At 43.8% G+C, this 14,188-nt stretch overlaps 1 protein-coding gene across 8 annotated transcripts in view; it reads left to right on the forward strand.

Annotated features, from left to right (window-relative positions):
• THSD7B (thrombospondin type 1 domain containing 7B) overlaps positions 1-14,188 on the forward strand; it is a 395,835-nt gene that overhangs the window by 77,052 nt on the left and 304,595 nt on the right. For 2 of the 8 annotated variants that reach the window (XM_072040734.1, XM_038182346.2), the window contains exon 1: positions 8,436-8,652. The exons of 1 other annotated variant lie outside the window; for it this stretch is intronic. The gene's annotated coding sequence lies outside the window, so the exon portion shown is untranslated. Of the gene's footprint in view, positions 1-2,979; positions 3,093-3,188; positions 3,565-4,194; positions 4,457-7,778; positions 8,134-8,434; positions 8,653-14,188 lie in introns of those variants that run through there. 5 more of the 8 variants (XM_072040735.1, XM_072040736.1, XM_072040739.1 and 2 more) reach the window with 5 other exon arrangements.

The following is a 14,188-nucleotide window of genomic DNA, read 5'->3' on the forward strand; positions in this document are numbered from 1 at the left end:
ATCTGACTAGGTTTGATCTGATCTGCACAGTCCCTTGTATTAACTTCGGGCATAAGAATACATTCCGAGTGATGGTGAAAAGTGTTCAGATATCCTGGAAGTTCACCATTAGTTATGATTATAAAAATTGCACCCAAGATGCTTTTCCTGATCCTTTTTTCCCTATCTTTCTCTTTTTTAAAAATGGCCATCTGAAGAAAGAATAACATTTAAGACCAAGTCATTTGAGTGACAAATCATATTAAATGTGTAAAGTGTGAGAAAATAAATCACAGGTGAACCCTGATTTTGACAGCTCTTCATCCATATTACTCAAGTAACTACTGTTAGATAACATAAAAATTCATATAATATTATGGAAGACTTTTTAACAGATGCAGAATATATTGATAGGGACATTTTGTAACATAGTCTGATCACTTTCCATTGATACTGTAGTGGAAGGCTTATTTCTGTACAATTTTGCTCTGAATCTTTGCTCTCTAAGAAGCAGGCTAAACTTGTCGATGTGTTTTTATGCATGCTCTCCTCTTCATTTTTAAGTCTGTATTTCCATGTTTTGAAAATGTTCTCTATTCCTTCATAAGCTTAATTCCAGATGCTGTGCGGGCAGGTTGGTTCACATCCCCACGGTACAGAGAACAGAAAAAGACGGCTTCTTTACCCATCTTGCTGAAGATAGACCTGCCTGTAGTATGTGGCTTTATGCCCAGCTCTGCTGGAACTGGCTGTTGCGTAGCAAGGCTTGCCAAAATTATGCACAATAACAAGCTCCAATCTACATAACACCTGGCCTGTACAAACCAGGTCATTATGAACTTGATCCAAGCTGTCATTCAAGTGGCTTTGTTATTCTCTTCTTAGTCCAAGCCAGTCATCCATAAGCAGGAATTGGCTTAATGTGTCCAGTACCCACAGTACTCGGGTACCAGTTTCCTTTCGTTGAGCCCCACAAGGCAGGCACACCCTGTGTAACAGGAGGACCAGAAACAGCAGAAACTAGAAGAAACAACAAGTGATTTGGGCTAAAGAGAAATAAAGCCAAACAGGTTACTTTGAGTTCCAAGCTCTACATTTGTGCTATATTTTTCTGTTAATGTTGCTTGTTCTTTTACTCCAACTCTACTCAAATGGAGAAAAGTAGGTTTATTTCATGTATTTCCTACCTATTCACTCTGTGTTTGTTTTCTACACATCTTTTAGGTAACATATGTTCCTCCACAAAGATTTTGAGGAACACTGTAGTTTCAAGACAGAGAAGCAAAGCCCGAATGTGTGCAATGAAGGGAGCGGGCCCTGAGCTTGCATACTGATGGCAAGCTTGCCCTCTGGTAATCGCTGCTGGGACCTGGGGCAGGGCTCTCTGCCCTGAGACACCCCCAGAGAAAACCTTTTTTTTTTAAAGGAATTGACTTTGAGGAAGCATTTCTACTTTGGGAAGTGCAACTTTTCTCACAAAAACTGGTTTGAGGCATTCCTCACCCAGTCAACTGCATTTTCTGGTGGACTTTCCTGTCCCAGGAAAGATGCCCAGTCATCGGTGAGAGAAACGGGCAGAACAGACCTGGGGCAGGAAACTCGCATTTCAGTCTGGGATAATGACTGTATGCCCTGTGCTAAAATATCATCACATCTCTCTGCCTTCATCTCTATTCTACTGCTTATTATTTCTTTCCTTTGTAGGAAGAACACTTGCTTATTACACAGCACAATGAAGTTCTGGTTTCATTTGGCATCTGTGGATGCTACGGTAATATGAACAGTCAGCGCATAATGATTTTCTGATATGTAAAATTTATGTAAAGAGAAAATAAAATGAGAAGCGTGAGTGACAACTGTGTCACAAGAAACATTATATACATTATTCTCACTGAATGGAAAACTTGCCGGGTGAGCTAATTTTCAGAGCCTGACTAGGTTATCCCTGGGGTGCAGTGTTAGTGCAGAGGTCATGTGTTAGTCTTCCAGGGCCCGACTGTCATTCATTTATAGCAGTTTTGTGTCTGTGGAGTTATTTTTCACTCTCAGTAGTCATAATTAGTTTCACACTCTGCATAGTGTGAGAACGAGCCTTCTGTAAGAGCGCAGAAATAAGAACTGTGTGAAAAGGTGGAATAAATATTGTAGTAATGGCAATGTGCGTACAGTCATCGGGTACTTGGTAAGCTGGATACGTGCATTAATTTTTCCTGAATAATCCCTTAATGTATTAACTGGGTGTAAAAAAAGCCTTGGCTGCACCGAATAATGCCTACTTGAATTTCTAAGCAGTGCCGATAAACTAAACTGAGATCATTCACTTTGTGTATTTAAAAAGTGATGGATTCAGTATCCACCCTTCCTCCTCTTCCTGCAATCAATAAATATTCCCTTCTTAATCGAGGCCGTCAGCCTGCTCGGTGATCTCGGGCACTAATTGAATTCCTGAAAACAGGGGTTGACCCAGGGGGGCTTTTTGCAGGTGCAGGCGGGGTGCCCTTGGTGAGAAGGGATGGAAAAACGCAGGGTTGGGAGTTTGGTGCTGTGGCAGCATACAGCCACAACTAATGGTGCCCCAGTTGGTAGGATCACCTCGTGGCTAATAGGATGCGTGGAGAAGTCAGTCCGTTTTGACCTTAGACGCCTGAGGAGCATCCCCCAAAGGGTAGCCCCAAAGGGTATCCAAGCTGCAAGCGCCCAACGTTGGCTCGCTGCTCTTGATGGAGGAGCCTGCCCGGTACAGTGGAGACCCTTGGGCCCCCTTCTCTTCCCCTCCCATGGCATCCGATGCCATGCCATGCCATACCATCCCCTCCCATGCCATGCCATGCCATGCCATGCCAAGCCATCCCGTCCCGTCCCATCCCGTTCCCTGTCGGCGCCGCTCGGCAGAGGGCGTCAGGCGGCTCCCGTTCGTCCTGCTGCCGGAGCCGGGAGCCGTGCCGGTGCGCTGGGCGGGCCGGGGGGCGGCTGCCGAGCCTCCTCCATCTTCGCTCCGCCCGCCCGAGGCAGCCCCTCCGCGCCGCGGGGCCGAGCGGCTCAGGGCGCCGCCCCGACCGCCCCGGGGGCTCGCCCGCGGCGCCGGCACCGCACAGCCGCCCCGCCGACAGGAGGTGCGGCCACCCTCCGGGATGGGGAGAGGGTCTGCGGGAGGGGTCCCGGGCAGCCCCGGCCCAAATTCTCCGCTTTGGGCCCCCGGGAGCCCGGCGGGATGGGGATGCTCTGCGGGTGGGATGCGGGTACCCGGCCCCGGCGCGCCTCCCCTGCGCTCTGGGGTGCCGGGGGAGGTCCGCGGTGAGGTGTTAGTTAGTAGGGCTCGGTATTAGGGCAGCGGGCAGAGCCCGGCTGGGCTCCGGGAGGCGGCTGCTGCAAACTCTGGCTTTAAAGGGCTTTTAAAAGTAGCGCAGCGGCGGCTCGCGGAGCTGCCTCTCTCTCCTCTCTCTCTTTTTTTTTTTTGGTTCTCTCCGTCGTGCAGGATGGCTGATAAAATCATACTTTGTCAACCACCTAGCCCCGCTCACACCACTGAAATGTTTGACTTGTCTTTTCCCTCCGTTGGTTCTTCGGTCAGTGATTTTAAATAAGGTAATCTGCTGCTTCCTTAACCGCGAGCTACTGTAACCGTTGATTCCGAATTTGTCATGCTTGTGTGTTTGTTTATCTTGTGCTTTGTTGTTCTCTCAAGGTCAAAGCATGTGGAGTTTCTTGGGGGGGAGCAGGTAAGGAGGAGGGCTAGCTGATCCTGCTCCCCTGCTGCCGCCCACTCGGGTGGCTGGGGATGCTTTTATGGGAGCTGGGGGTCACAGAGGTACTTGCTGACCCCTGCCTCTAGCTCTTCTGTGTAATTGCATGTTGTTTAATTTATCTAGTGAGAGCAAAAAAATCAGTGTTTTTTTTGAAAGAAAGCTTGTAGAGGATGTCTTTATTGCCTACATGGAGGAGCAGGATGATGCACCTGTTAGAAACAGGTGCCACCAAAAGCGCTTGAGAAGGGACATGGTGACAAGGGGAACTTCTGTTTCTTGCGCCTTTTGCCACGTGGGTGCCCTGTGTGGGTGTTCAACCTGCACTGTAAAATCTTCAAACTTTTTTTACAAAAGTGGTAAGCTAGCTTCTGAAAGGATTTCATTGGGGTTCAAGTAAGGTCGTGCCAAAGAGATGACTTAAGCATAACATTACTGGGTGTGCAGGGGTACCTCTCGGAGACGTACTTATGGATACGTCGGCACGTGTGCAGTGTGTGTGGAGCTGTACCCTGGGCTGGCTGGTTCATGGGAGTGTGACCAGCTCAAAATGCACAACATCACGTCTTTGCAGGAGTAGGCTCTTGCTGTTAAGTGCTACGTTTTCCTAAGGGTGGAAACAGAGGGTTTCTGTGCCTGCCTGTACCTCACAGGCTTGCTGAGGCAGTTTGAGAGCACTGTGGAAGTTACTGCTTTACCTGGTGTAACATCAACAGGAGGAGCATGAGCCTGCTGTAAGTCCTGACAGTTTTGCTACTTTGTTTGGTGGGACTGGGTACAGTTTCATGGCTAATTATTATTGAAAGTATTTAGATACTTTTCTTAGCAAAGCTTTTTTTTTTTTTTTTTTTTTTTTTTTTTTTTTTTTTCTGCAACATCAGAGCAGGAGATTTTACATTCTGCTTTTTAATTTCTCTTCTCTGAGGGAAAGCTATGCCTGGTCATCTTCATGCAATCAGGAAAGCAGATTTTTTTTTCCCTCTGTTTGCAACATTTAAAAGCATTTTCTGAAAAAATCAGAAATAAACACTGCTCATGAATAAGCTTCTCTTCTGTTTTGCAATGATCGTGTTTCAGAGATCCCATTTCACTCTGGTAATGGAAGACCAGAAGAGCTGTTGAGCTCCATCTGTATGCATTAGGGTAGGTGGTTGATTTGTACCCTGGGGCCATATTATCTGCTATTTCATTACTTCTGGATCAGTAATGATATTCAGGAAAACTGTATTTGTTAGTGACTGCTTTCTAGGGACATCTCTTCACTAGAAAGCTTTACCGATAAGGATCGCGCTGATGTGTGTTTGCTGACACGCTGCTCTGGTAGGAGGCACTCGTGCTGTTGCTTTTAACTGCTTCTTACAGCACAAAAGTTCTGGGGTTTGCTGGCAAAAAGTCTGGCTTTGTGGGGATTCCCAGAGGTCTCTTTGCACTTCAGTATAATTTTTTTTTTTCCCCCCTAAACCAGTTTTCAGTCTCTTACGTCTTGCCCTCGGAAACACTGCTATCAAACAGATCAGCAGCAGTCTTGTGCCTGCTTTAGACACTTGCTCCTTCTGTGTGCGTGGAACAGCAGCCACTGGCACCGCGGCTGGTGACAGGAAAGCACGTGAGGAAGCTGAGCTGGAGCAGGTGAAACATGCCAGATGCTGCGGGCACCGCGTGCCAAGCTCGCTGTTGAATTATGGCACAGAGGTAGCGACATGAGAAGGGTCTTGGGGACTGGAGAAAACAGGTGGTGGCTGCACTTTGGCAGCTTTTGATTGCCCGTAGCTGTTAGTAGGTGGGCAGGGGGTCGTGCTGGAAGATGTGCTGTGATGTGAGTGGTCTTATCCAGGTGTCCAAGGCAACTAAGCTTGTCTGGCTGCACAGGCTGTAAGCGAAGAGTGGGATAAGAAAACAATAATAAAAAAATAAATAAATACCCCGAGTTGTCAGCGCTGTGCCGACAACATAAATGCCTGTCTGTTCTGCCTCTCTGCCCTGCAATGCTTCTTGCAGCCATCCACCATAACTTAAAGGGATTATGAAAGCTGAGCAACAGGGATGCTGTTGCCGATTAAAGAGGTGATGGAAATGCCTTCAGGCTGTTGTTCAGCGAGGTAAGTTCTCCATTCTCTGTTGCAGGTGTATGCTGTGCTTTATCAGTGAATGTGGTGCCGGGGGTCAATGCTATTGATAGGCCAGATCAGAGGAAAAGTGGAAGCCTGTCTGCTCAAGCTGCCTGATGCAGAGGCTGTTGTAGGAACTTGAGTTGTTTTATAGCTGAGAGATGCTGTCCGGCCAGGCTGCCAGGGAGAGTGTTCAAAAAGCACGTGTCTGGGTTATCAACAGTTAGGAATTTGCTTGAATCTCAGGGGTTTGTTTCAGTTCTGTGAGACAAAAGCATTGCTTTTGCAAAACTTAGCTTTACTGTTAGTAAACACAATAGACAGAAGATGAAAATTTCTCTGGTTCTGGCCACAGCTTGCAGGCTCCTGTGTTACCAGTGCAGCTGAGGGGAGGGAGAGCTGATGTGGTTTGCCTGTGAACCAGGGAAGTTTAGCAGCTGTGGATGGGCCGTCTTGCCTCATTACAGTTGAGTTTCTTAGTACAACAGATCTGACTTACTAGCCCAAAACCCTCTGTGCTGTTGTGGTGCAGCATGTTCTGGGTCCTTCTGCATCCTGAGCTTGCCCATGCGTACCTCCCACTCTTCTCCTGAACTTACTCCTGAGGCAGCATTTTAAATACTAGCGAGGTTACATTTTCTGTTGTTTGCCCCAAGATCAAGTGCATAGGTGGGCAGGCCGTGAGGAGGCAGTGGGGTTGCCCAGGCAGCATGCTGCAGGCCTGTAGGCCGTGTCCCACCGCGTGCAGGCCTCTTTCCATGGTGGTGGCAAAATGGGTGCTGTGGTAGGGGAAACAGGCGAAGCACCACAAGTAAGATGAGTTCGTTTACTTGAAAAACCCTAGGGAGTTGTGCCAGAGGATAACAACAACAAAAAGAGTTAGTTTGGTCAAGTTACATCAGAAACTCTGCAAGGTTTCTGTGCTCGCTCTGTGAGCCTGCACAAGTCCAGCCTCTGCATCACCAACAGACCGTCCTAACTCGCTGCTGGGTCTGAGCACAAGTGCTTGCTGTGTACCATCTTGTCTTGAACATGACACGCTAAAAATACTGTGCTTTGGACTAGCGAGCCTAGCAGGAACATACTGGTAATGCTCTTTCTGCTCCTTGTTGAGTGCTCCTTACTGAGTCATCTTTAGGCATTCCTTTGTATTTCTGCTGTATTTAGTTTAAACGCTTGAGTAGTAAGGACATGCTGCATTACTGTTTCCATCAAAATAAAAGCTCAACAAATAAAAATCATAAAAAAGGAAGTGTAAGTAAAAGCATTCTGAACAATAATCTGCTTCTAATTTTTGGGGAGGAAGGTTTTTTGATTGCTTCTCTTTCTTTTCTGTTGGGACCAACTTACTTGCTAAAGCATATATTTTATCTGAAAATAAACTAGCTAGTTTAAAGGGTTTGTTTGTTTGTTTGTTTGTTTTTCTTTTTATCTTTCCTTTCCTTGTGTTCACATAGTAGGAAGCTTTTCTGAGAAAATATATGAAAGGGATGAGGGCAGAGACATTCAAGGGCCACTAAGAAAGCAAAGAAAAATGTGTATTAATGACATAATAAATTCAACCTGCCTAAGCAGGTTTATTTTAGTCCAAAAGACCCCATCCTTGCCTGTCTGGCACAGCACTGTCCACTGTGGGCTGGAAAGTAGCTCTCAGTGGGGTTGCAGACCCTGGCTTTTCCTGGGCAGAAGTGTCTGCTCACACGGTCAGCAGGTGTTGGGCTCCCTGTGTATGTGCTGAGTTGGCTATGGGCAGGTTGTGGGGGAGCACCTGGGCTGATCTGCTGCCTGCTTGTCCGCAGCACCTGTCTCACAGAATCACAGGATTTTAGGGGAAGGGACCTCAAGAGATCATCTCCCCCTGTCTGTGACACAGCAAGAGCTCACAAACCCAGCTGTGGTGTAGTAAAGTATAAAAAGTGTTTCAGCTGGGGTGATGTGGCCTGGAAGGGTTGTATGGAGAAGAGAGAGAAAGTCTGTTTAAAAAATGAAACAAACCTTTCGAGCTATTTAAAAACTATTCAGAAACAGAGAAATAGTCTGACTCACTTCTTTAAATAGAAGATGTAAATATTCCTTCAGAGAAGGAGAAAGCAGTGAATAGTAAGGATTTTTGAAATGCTGGAAACAGATTAAATTAGGGTGGCAGACTTATGTTCCTGCCCTTGCTCAGAGCGAGTGAATCGCTCTCATCTGTCCCCAACTTGACAAGACTGGGCAGAAGGATGCTCCTGCCTCTTGGCTCTTCCAGCCTGGCATAGCCTTCCAAAAGGAAGATCACCCAAAACAATCTCTTCAGTTATCAGGTACAGTGGAGGCAGTTTTTGATCCATCTCCTGCAATAGCTAATAACTCATGTTGGCATAGTTTCAGCATGTTACGAAAGCAGCCTAGATTTCTGTCTGTTGTGTTGAGAACAGGAGATTGTGGAGAGCGGAACTCGCCATAGCAGGGTTTGTAGATTTTTATATAAATATACATACATGGCAAGAGTGTTATTTGGTCATTAGGTAGAGGTTTTTGTCTTTGCTCAGGTGTCTATTGTCAGTAAATTGCTGTGTTTTCACTGGGGTGTGTGAAATTGTTTTCAGCTGTTCTGTTACCAGGTATTTGAGAGGCCAGGACAGTGAGAGTGCGGTTACTGCAGTATGGGGGCAGCGGTTCCTGGGCATTAACCTATGTGTCCTGGGATACTTAGAAAACTACAGGCAGCACACATTTCAGATCCTGTAATTCATTTTGGGTATCTGTAGTAAACACGATATATGGCGTCAGTAACAGTGGATGTGGTGGAGTCGGTGACTGCAAGAATCTCTGGAGATAAGGTATGGTTTGTGTAGCATCGGCTTTAATACAGGGCATTCATTTGGGAAAGAGGAAACTTGGGTGGTGGGGGAGGCTTGACAGATAAGGCAAATATATTGTACGAATCATCCCAATAGAAACACACAGTAGGATTTTTTTTTCCTGGTTTTGTTTTCCTAATTAAAAATTTAGCTGTGCTTTAGCTGTGAAATGTTTTAAAACAGTCAGGAAGATAACATGTCTTGTTTAGAAATATGTATTGAATTATGTTACAGTTGTTAATAAAATAGAGAATATGCCCACAACAAAAAATGTAATGGATGGAAAAGCTGTCTGAAGATGTAGCACAATAAAGGTGAATGTAATTCAGCCATTAGTGAATGGGATTAAAACTCCTGTTTATGAGAGAGGGAGGCTTTCCACTGGGATGTAGTCTGCTCGGTGGCTGGCTTTTTGTCTCTAGTGAATTGAGACAGCTCTTCCAGAGCGTTTCTGAAGCTCAGTGATGATGATTTGTATTCTCTTGGAGAGTAATTTGTCAGGAAATGAACAGCAATACGCTCTGTGTTTGCTGGAGTAGTACAGACAAGTCCAGGTAAAGGCTTACTTCTTGAGGTGAAGTTGTTTTAAACTTTCCATCCAAAAAAAAAAAATATATTTTTTCCATTTCAGGTACTTTAGTAAGAAGTTTGAGATTCAGTTAAACTGAGAGGGTCAGAGCTTCAAGCTAAATCTTAGTTTACAGAGAGTGTATTGCTAGTGAGAGATCACCATTTTAGAAGTACTAAAATAATTTGGAAACTTGCTATGTTTTGTCTAGGGGTTGCAAGATTTCATTGCAATAGTTTTAAGTAAATATTTGGAAAAAGTGGAAATTTAAAAAAAAAAAAAAAAAAAGGCAGAAGGTTAAATTTCCTCTCAGTGAAGTGGTCACTTTTCTGCAATAAGACTTGACAGCTTCTAAGGGAAAACTTTAGGATTGCTTTCTAGCAAAAGCTAGAAAGAAAATAAGCATTCAGTTCTCATTCAGTTCTTTTTTTTTTTTTTTTTTTTCTTTTTGGAAGGGGTGGTGTTCAGGTTTGGGTAGCTTTTTCTTTTCCTTCTTCACTGTTTTTGCAGTTCGGCAATTGAACAGAGAAGCCCATTAATCTTCAGGTCCAGCCCTAAGAGCCTTGAGGATTCCTGTCTTCCTGTTATTTCTGCTCTTGTGTCAAGTTGGGCATGATTCTCTTTCTTCTTTTCAGGTATTGGGCCCAAATTAGGTATTAGAAACGTGTTTGATAGAATAACTCTCAAATAAGGGTTTTTGAGGCTTCTGTTGACAGTTTAGATCATGCTGTGGTTTGGCTTGTGTGTCTGTGGAGCTTGGGGCTGGAGTTGGGTAGGGACAGATTTCTTTGCAGCAGTCAGTGCCGTGTCTCACTAATTTGTCTTGTTTTGCTAAATGCAGAGAGATCTGAAACGAGTCTCAAATGTTGGGTCAGTGTGCCACAGAGAGCAAGAAAAATATGGGCTGGGACAGTCCACCGTGCTGAGGCTAACCTGGTGGAAAAAAGAGCAAATGCAGAGGAGCTTTAGGAGTTGACGGAGAGCAGTGAGGTGTAAATGCGTGGTTCATGGAAAGGAAAGCAGTAGGTGCGTATTTAAAACAATAGGAAACTACTCATACTAAGTGGCTGTTTGCAAAGATGGGAGTCTGGCATGGGGACAAGGAAAAGGGGTTGATGTGTGGGTGACAACTATGAGATGGTGGCAATTTGGAGCTGATACATGACAGGAAGGAGTTTTGGTGAGTGAAAACAAGAAAGAGAAGAGGCAAACAAGAAGGCTGGCATTGAGAAACAGGCTCGGACTGCAAATGTGTGCAGAAAGCCGATGGATTGAAACCTCTGAATGACAAGGAGGGGAGAAAAGACATGAAAAAGAGACATGATGCAGCTTCGATTTTAGTGAGCGGCAACAAAGAGGATGTTTTATGTCACTCTGATCATGATGGAAATAGAAGCTAGAAAGGAGAGGAAACTTTAATGAACAAATGAGATGGAGACAGAAATGGCATGTCAAATACTTTTTTTCCTCCCTTAACATAAAATAGTAACAAAAAAATACACTCCCACCCCTCCAAAAGCCACACCATCCACTCTCCACCCCGTTTTATATATTTGGGCACATCAGTAGTAATATATCACGTCAAATTCATCTGATATATATGCTTATATCATGTCTAATCTTGGCAGGAAGTACAACACTAATTACGCTTACTGTCAAGTTGATTGCCTCTTCCCTGCACAGCGCTAGCTGAGCCTGGCTCTCTCTCCGTTTACATAGCCGTAACTTTTTGTCTTTTTATTTGGATAATTCTCGGCTCTGGAGTACCCTTTCTCTGGGTCTAGAGGAATCTTGGCCTGTCAGTCTCCAAGATGAGCCTCTCCTATCCAAGATAACGACTCTCCTATCAGGGATGTTTAACACAGAAGTATCGATAGGTTGGAATTGATGATTTGTTTTTGACTGTAAGGGATGCGATTTTTTTTGTGTGGGGGAATTTTTGCCTTGTAAAAGACAGCATGTGTTAATTATACTTTGAAAAGAAAGTGTAAGATGCCAGTGTGGGTCAGTTTGGAAGATAACATGCTCATTTTTTCTCCACGTTTGGTGGCTTTAAAGTAAAAATTAGATGAAGACAACGAATAGTAATTACATTAATTTGATTTTGTGACATTTCCTTAGGAATGTTCCTAAAAGAAGCAGCAGTGAAACTGAGTATATAATTTTGAGGAAAAGAAAGGGGGGCAGGAAAATGGAGTGGGGAGAGTGTCAGTGAAAATAAAGCAAATTGAACCTAGCACTGCAGCTTCGCTGAAAATAATCATAGCAATGGTCATCCTCCTGCAGAGGAGGAGGAATGCAGCATGGGATGCGAAACTTCATGCTGCTCTGAAAGCATTTTCAATGCTATTTGCTAAAATACCTCTGGAAGGGAGAACATCAAAACTGAAGTGATTTGGAAATGCTAGCAGAATTTGGAAAGCATCTGGTCCTGAAGGGAAGAGCGTGTTTGGAGGTGAAAGCTTTGGGAATTACTTCTCTGAAACTGACTCCAGTTTGTGGTTGGGATTAATGCATGTCTGCCTTTAGGAAGATGCAAATAGTTACTGTTTTCAGCTAAACTTAAAAAGAAAAATCTGAATAACCCTACCGGGACTGAGAGCTAAAGGTCAGAAACTTTGAATAGCAGCATTAATTGCTCCCTTTAAAGGATAACAGATCAGAATCTTTAAGGGCTTGCTTGTGGAGAAGGGCAATGTTAATGCCTGTAAGGGATGACACAGCAAGATACCAAAAATGGGGGTCATTTTTTTTCCTTGTTACTCCAAAATAGGATCGCCATGCTGGTAACTTGGTGTTGACTGTCTGAAGTGTTGTGGCATTACTCTAATTGTGTGCTGCGTTTAATACTTTCTATTCCATTGCCACAGATGGTTCAGGATCAACCTTCAAGAAATGTTAACAGCAGGAATTAGGTAGTGCAGCACATACTGTCAGTGCCTTGGGCCAATTAGATACCACTCTAAGTGTGTGTGTGTTTTTATTTTTTGTTGTTAAATTTTGGTAAGAAGTTCCTGATATATTATTATCACAGCCCTTCAGTAAATGTCATGCTTGATCTTCCATCTTCAGGCTGACGTCTTTTTGTTTGCGAGTTATGTTCTATTCTCTCGAGTTGATGTTTTAATGTTATGGAGTTATTAAAGAGGTATGTTGGCTTAGAATATGTGAATTATCTGATGTATGCTTGCACTATGTTGCTGAATGCTTAGCATTGGTTCAGGCTATATTGGAAATGTGTGAATATTCAGGGAATCATGGATACGCGGTAGAACTTGCTATTGAAATAGATTATAGTGTTTCATTGTGGCAATAATTTTTAAGGAACTTGGATTTCTACAGCTGCTTGTATGATTCTGTATAGTGGTAATGAAGCTGTTTCTGCTTTCCTCCTCTAACTAACATATTCAATAGATTAATTGCATGATTATTTGTCCAAGCAAGGGTTTGGAAATCAAAAGTTTCCCTGTGTTGCAGAAAGAATTAACTTCTTCATCATTTCTACAGTTCTGTTTGCAGAAGAATCTCTTGTAAAGTCACTTGATGCTAAAATTTTTTCCAGGATTTCTCACTGCTGTGATGCTCTCGCTACTCTCTGCCTCCCTCCTTGTGTCCTTAGGATCCTCTCATCTCTAGGGAAGGAGGGGAGTTGTAGGGAAAACATGATGATTTGTAAACATTTCTTTTTAAATCTTTGAATTGGTTTAATTGTGTAGCAACAGGTGGTGGATTTTTTTTTCCATCCTCTTTATTTCAGATACACTTGTTAACAATCTGTGGAAAATTATTTAGACTTTGACTTCTGCAGTTATTTTGCCAATATGCCTTTTAGACTTAGTTAATAGGAGCCTGCTTTCAGTGAAGCAGTTTCTAGAGTTTGTAAGAAATCCTATTGGACTATGTAATGATGTGTTTGGATCATTTCCCCCCTTTTTGCATGTTCTACAGGAAAACGTATTTCCTATTAGGCTGGTAGAGAGTTGTTAGGGATAGATTTTGTTTCATTTTGAGATGGCAGAAGTCTCTCAGGCCAGCCCATGAAATTCCTGGCAATTCGAGGGAGGCAGGTGAGTACAGCCCACTGCCTTGCCTTTTCCCTGCTCCTCTTGCAGCTGCACTCCAGTTAAACGTGCAGAGGTCTGCAGGTGGACACGGCTCAGAAAGTCTGGAGGCTGACTGTCTTGTTGTGTGGTGTGTGGTAAGTGAAACGTGAGGTTCTGCACCTAAAGAAGGTTAAAGACTTGTTTCCAAAGAAAAATACTTCAGACTCTAGCAAGACCCTTCGACTGCATAAGTGATGTTGATCTTTGCATTTCCCTGTTTATCTGTCAGAAAAGTTTCATGAATTCTGTAAGGACAGTGTGGGCTTCTTTATCGAGCCAAATAAAAATGAAGAAGACAAGCATTTTAGTCTGAACTCAGCTTTAAGTACTTTAGGTATTTCCATACATCACACATGTTTAAGAAATTTTAGCTGATGGTTGTTTGGCAGCATCAAGACTTATATGTTCAGGGTGGTCAGAGGAGACCACAGGAGGCAGGTGTTTGGGGTTCGGTGTGCTCACTGTAGGCTGAATTTTTTGTGCCAACCAGTTCTGTAACTGCCTGTTATCAAAAATGTTTGCCTTTTTAGTGGGTTCAGATCCCCCCAAATAAGTAGCTGCAGGTTGAAATACTGGCAGCCTGGCAGTGCATTTAAAGTGGCTCAGTGGATTACTCTTACAGTTGTTCGCTATCTGGGGATGCTGCTAGCAGAGCTAAAAAAGCTGTGACCTGATCATTATCAAGCTTTTAAAAGGAGGAGCAGAACTACAAGTGTCAAATTCTGCTGAAAATCTGATTTTTTTTTTTTTTTGTGTGTATGTGAACTTGCCTGAAATATTTAAAGTAATACTCTACCTAATGTCTGACCTTTTAATTAAAACTTTGCTATTTTTCTGGTGCTAG

The sequence above is a fragment of the Anas platyrhynchos genome, chromosome 7 (genome assembly GCF_047663525.1).
Source record: "Anas platyrhynchos isolate ZD024472 breed Pekin duck chromosome 7, IASCAAS_PekinDuck_T2T, whole genome shotgun sequence".
Classification (NCBI taxonomy): domain Eukaryota; kingdom Metazoa; phylum Chordata; class Aves; order Anseriformes; family Anatidae; genus Anas; species Anas platyrhynchos.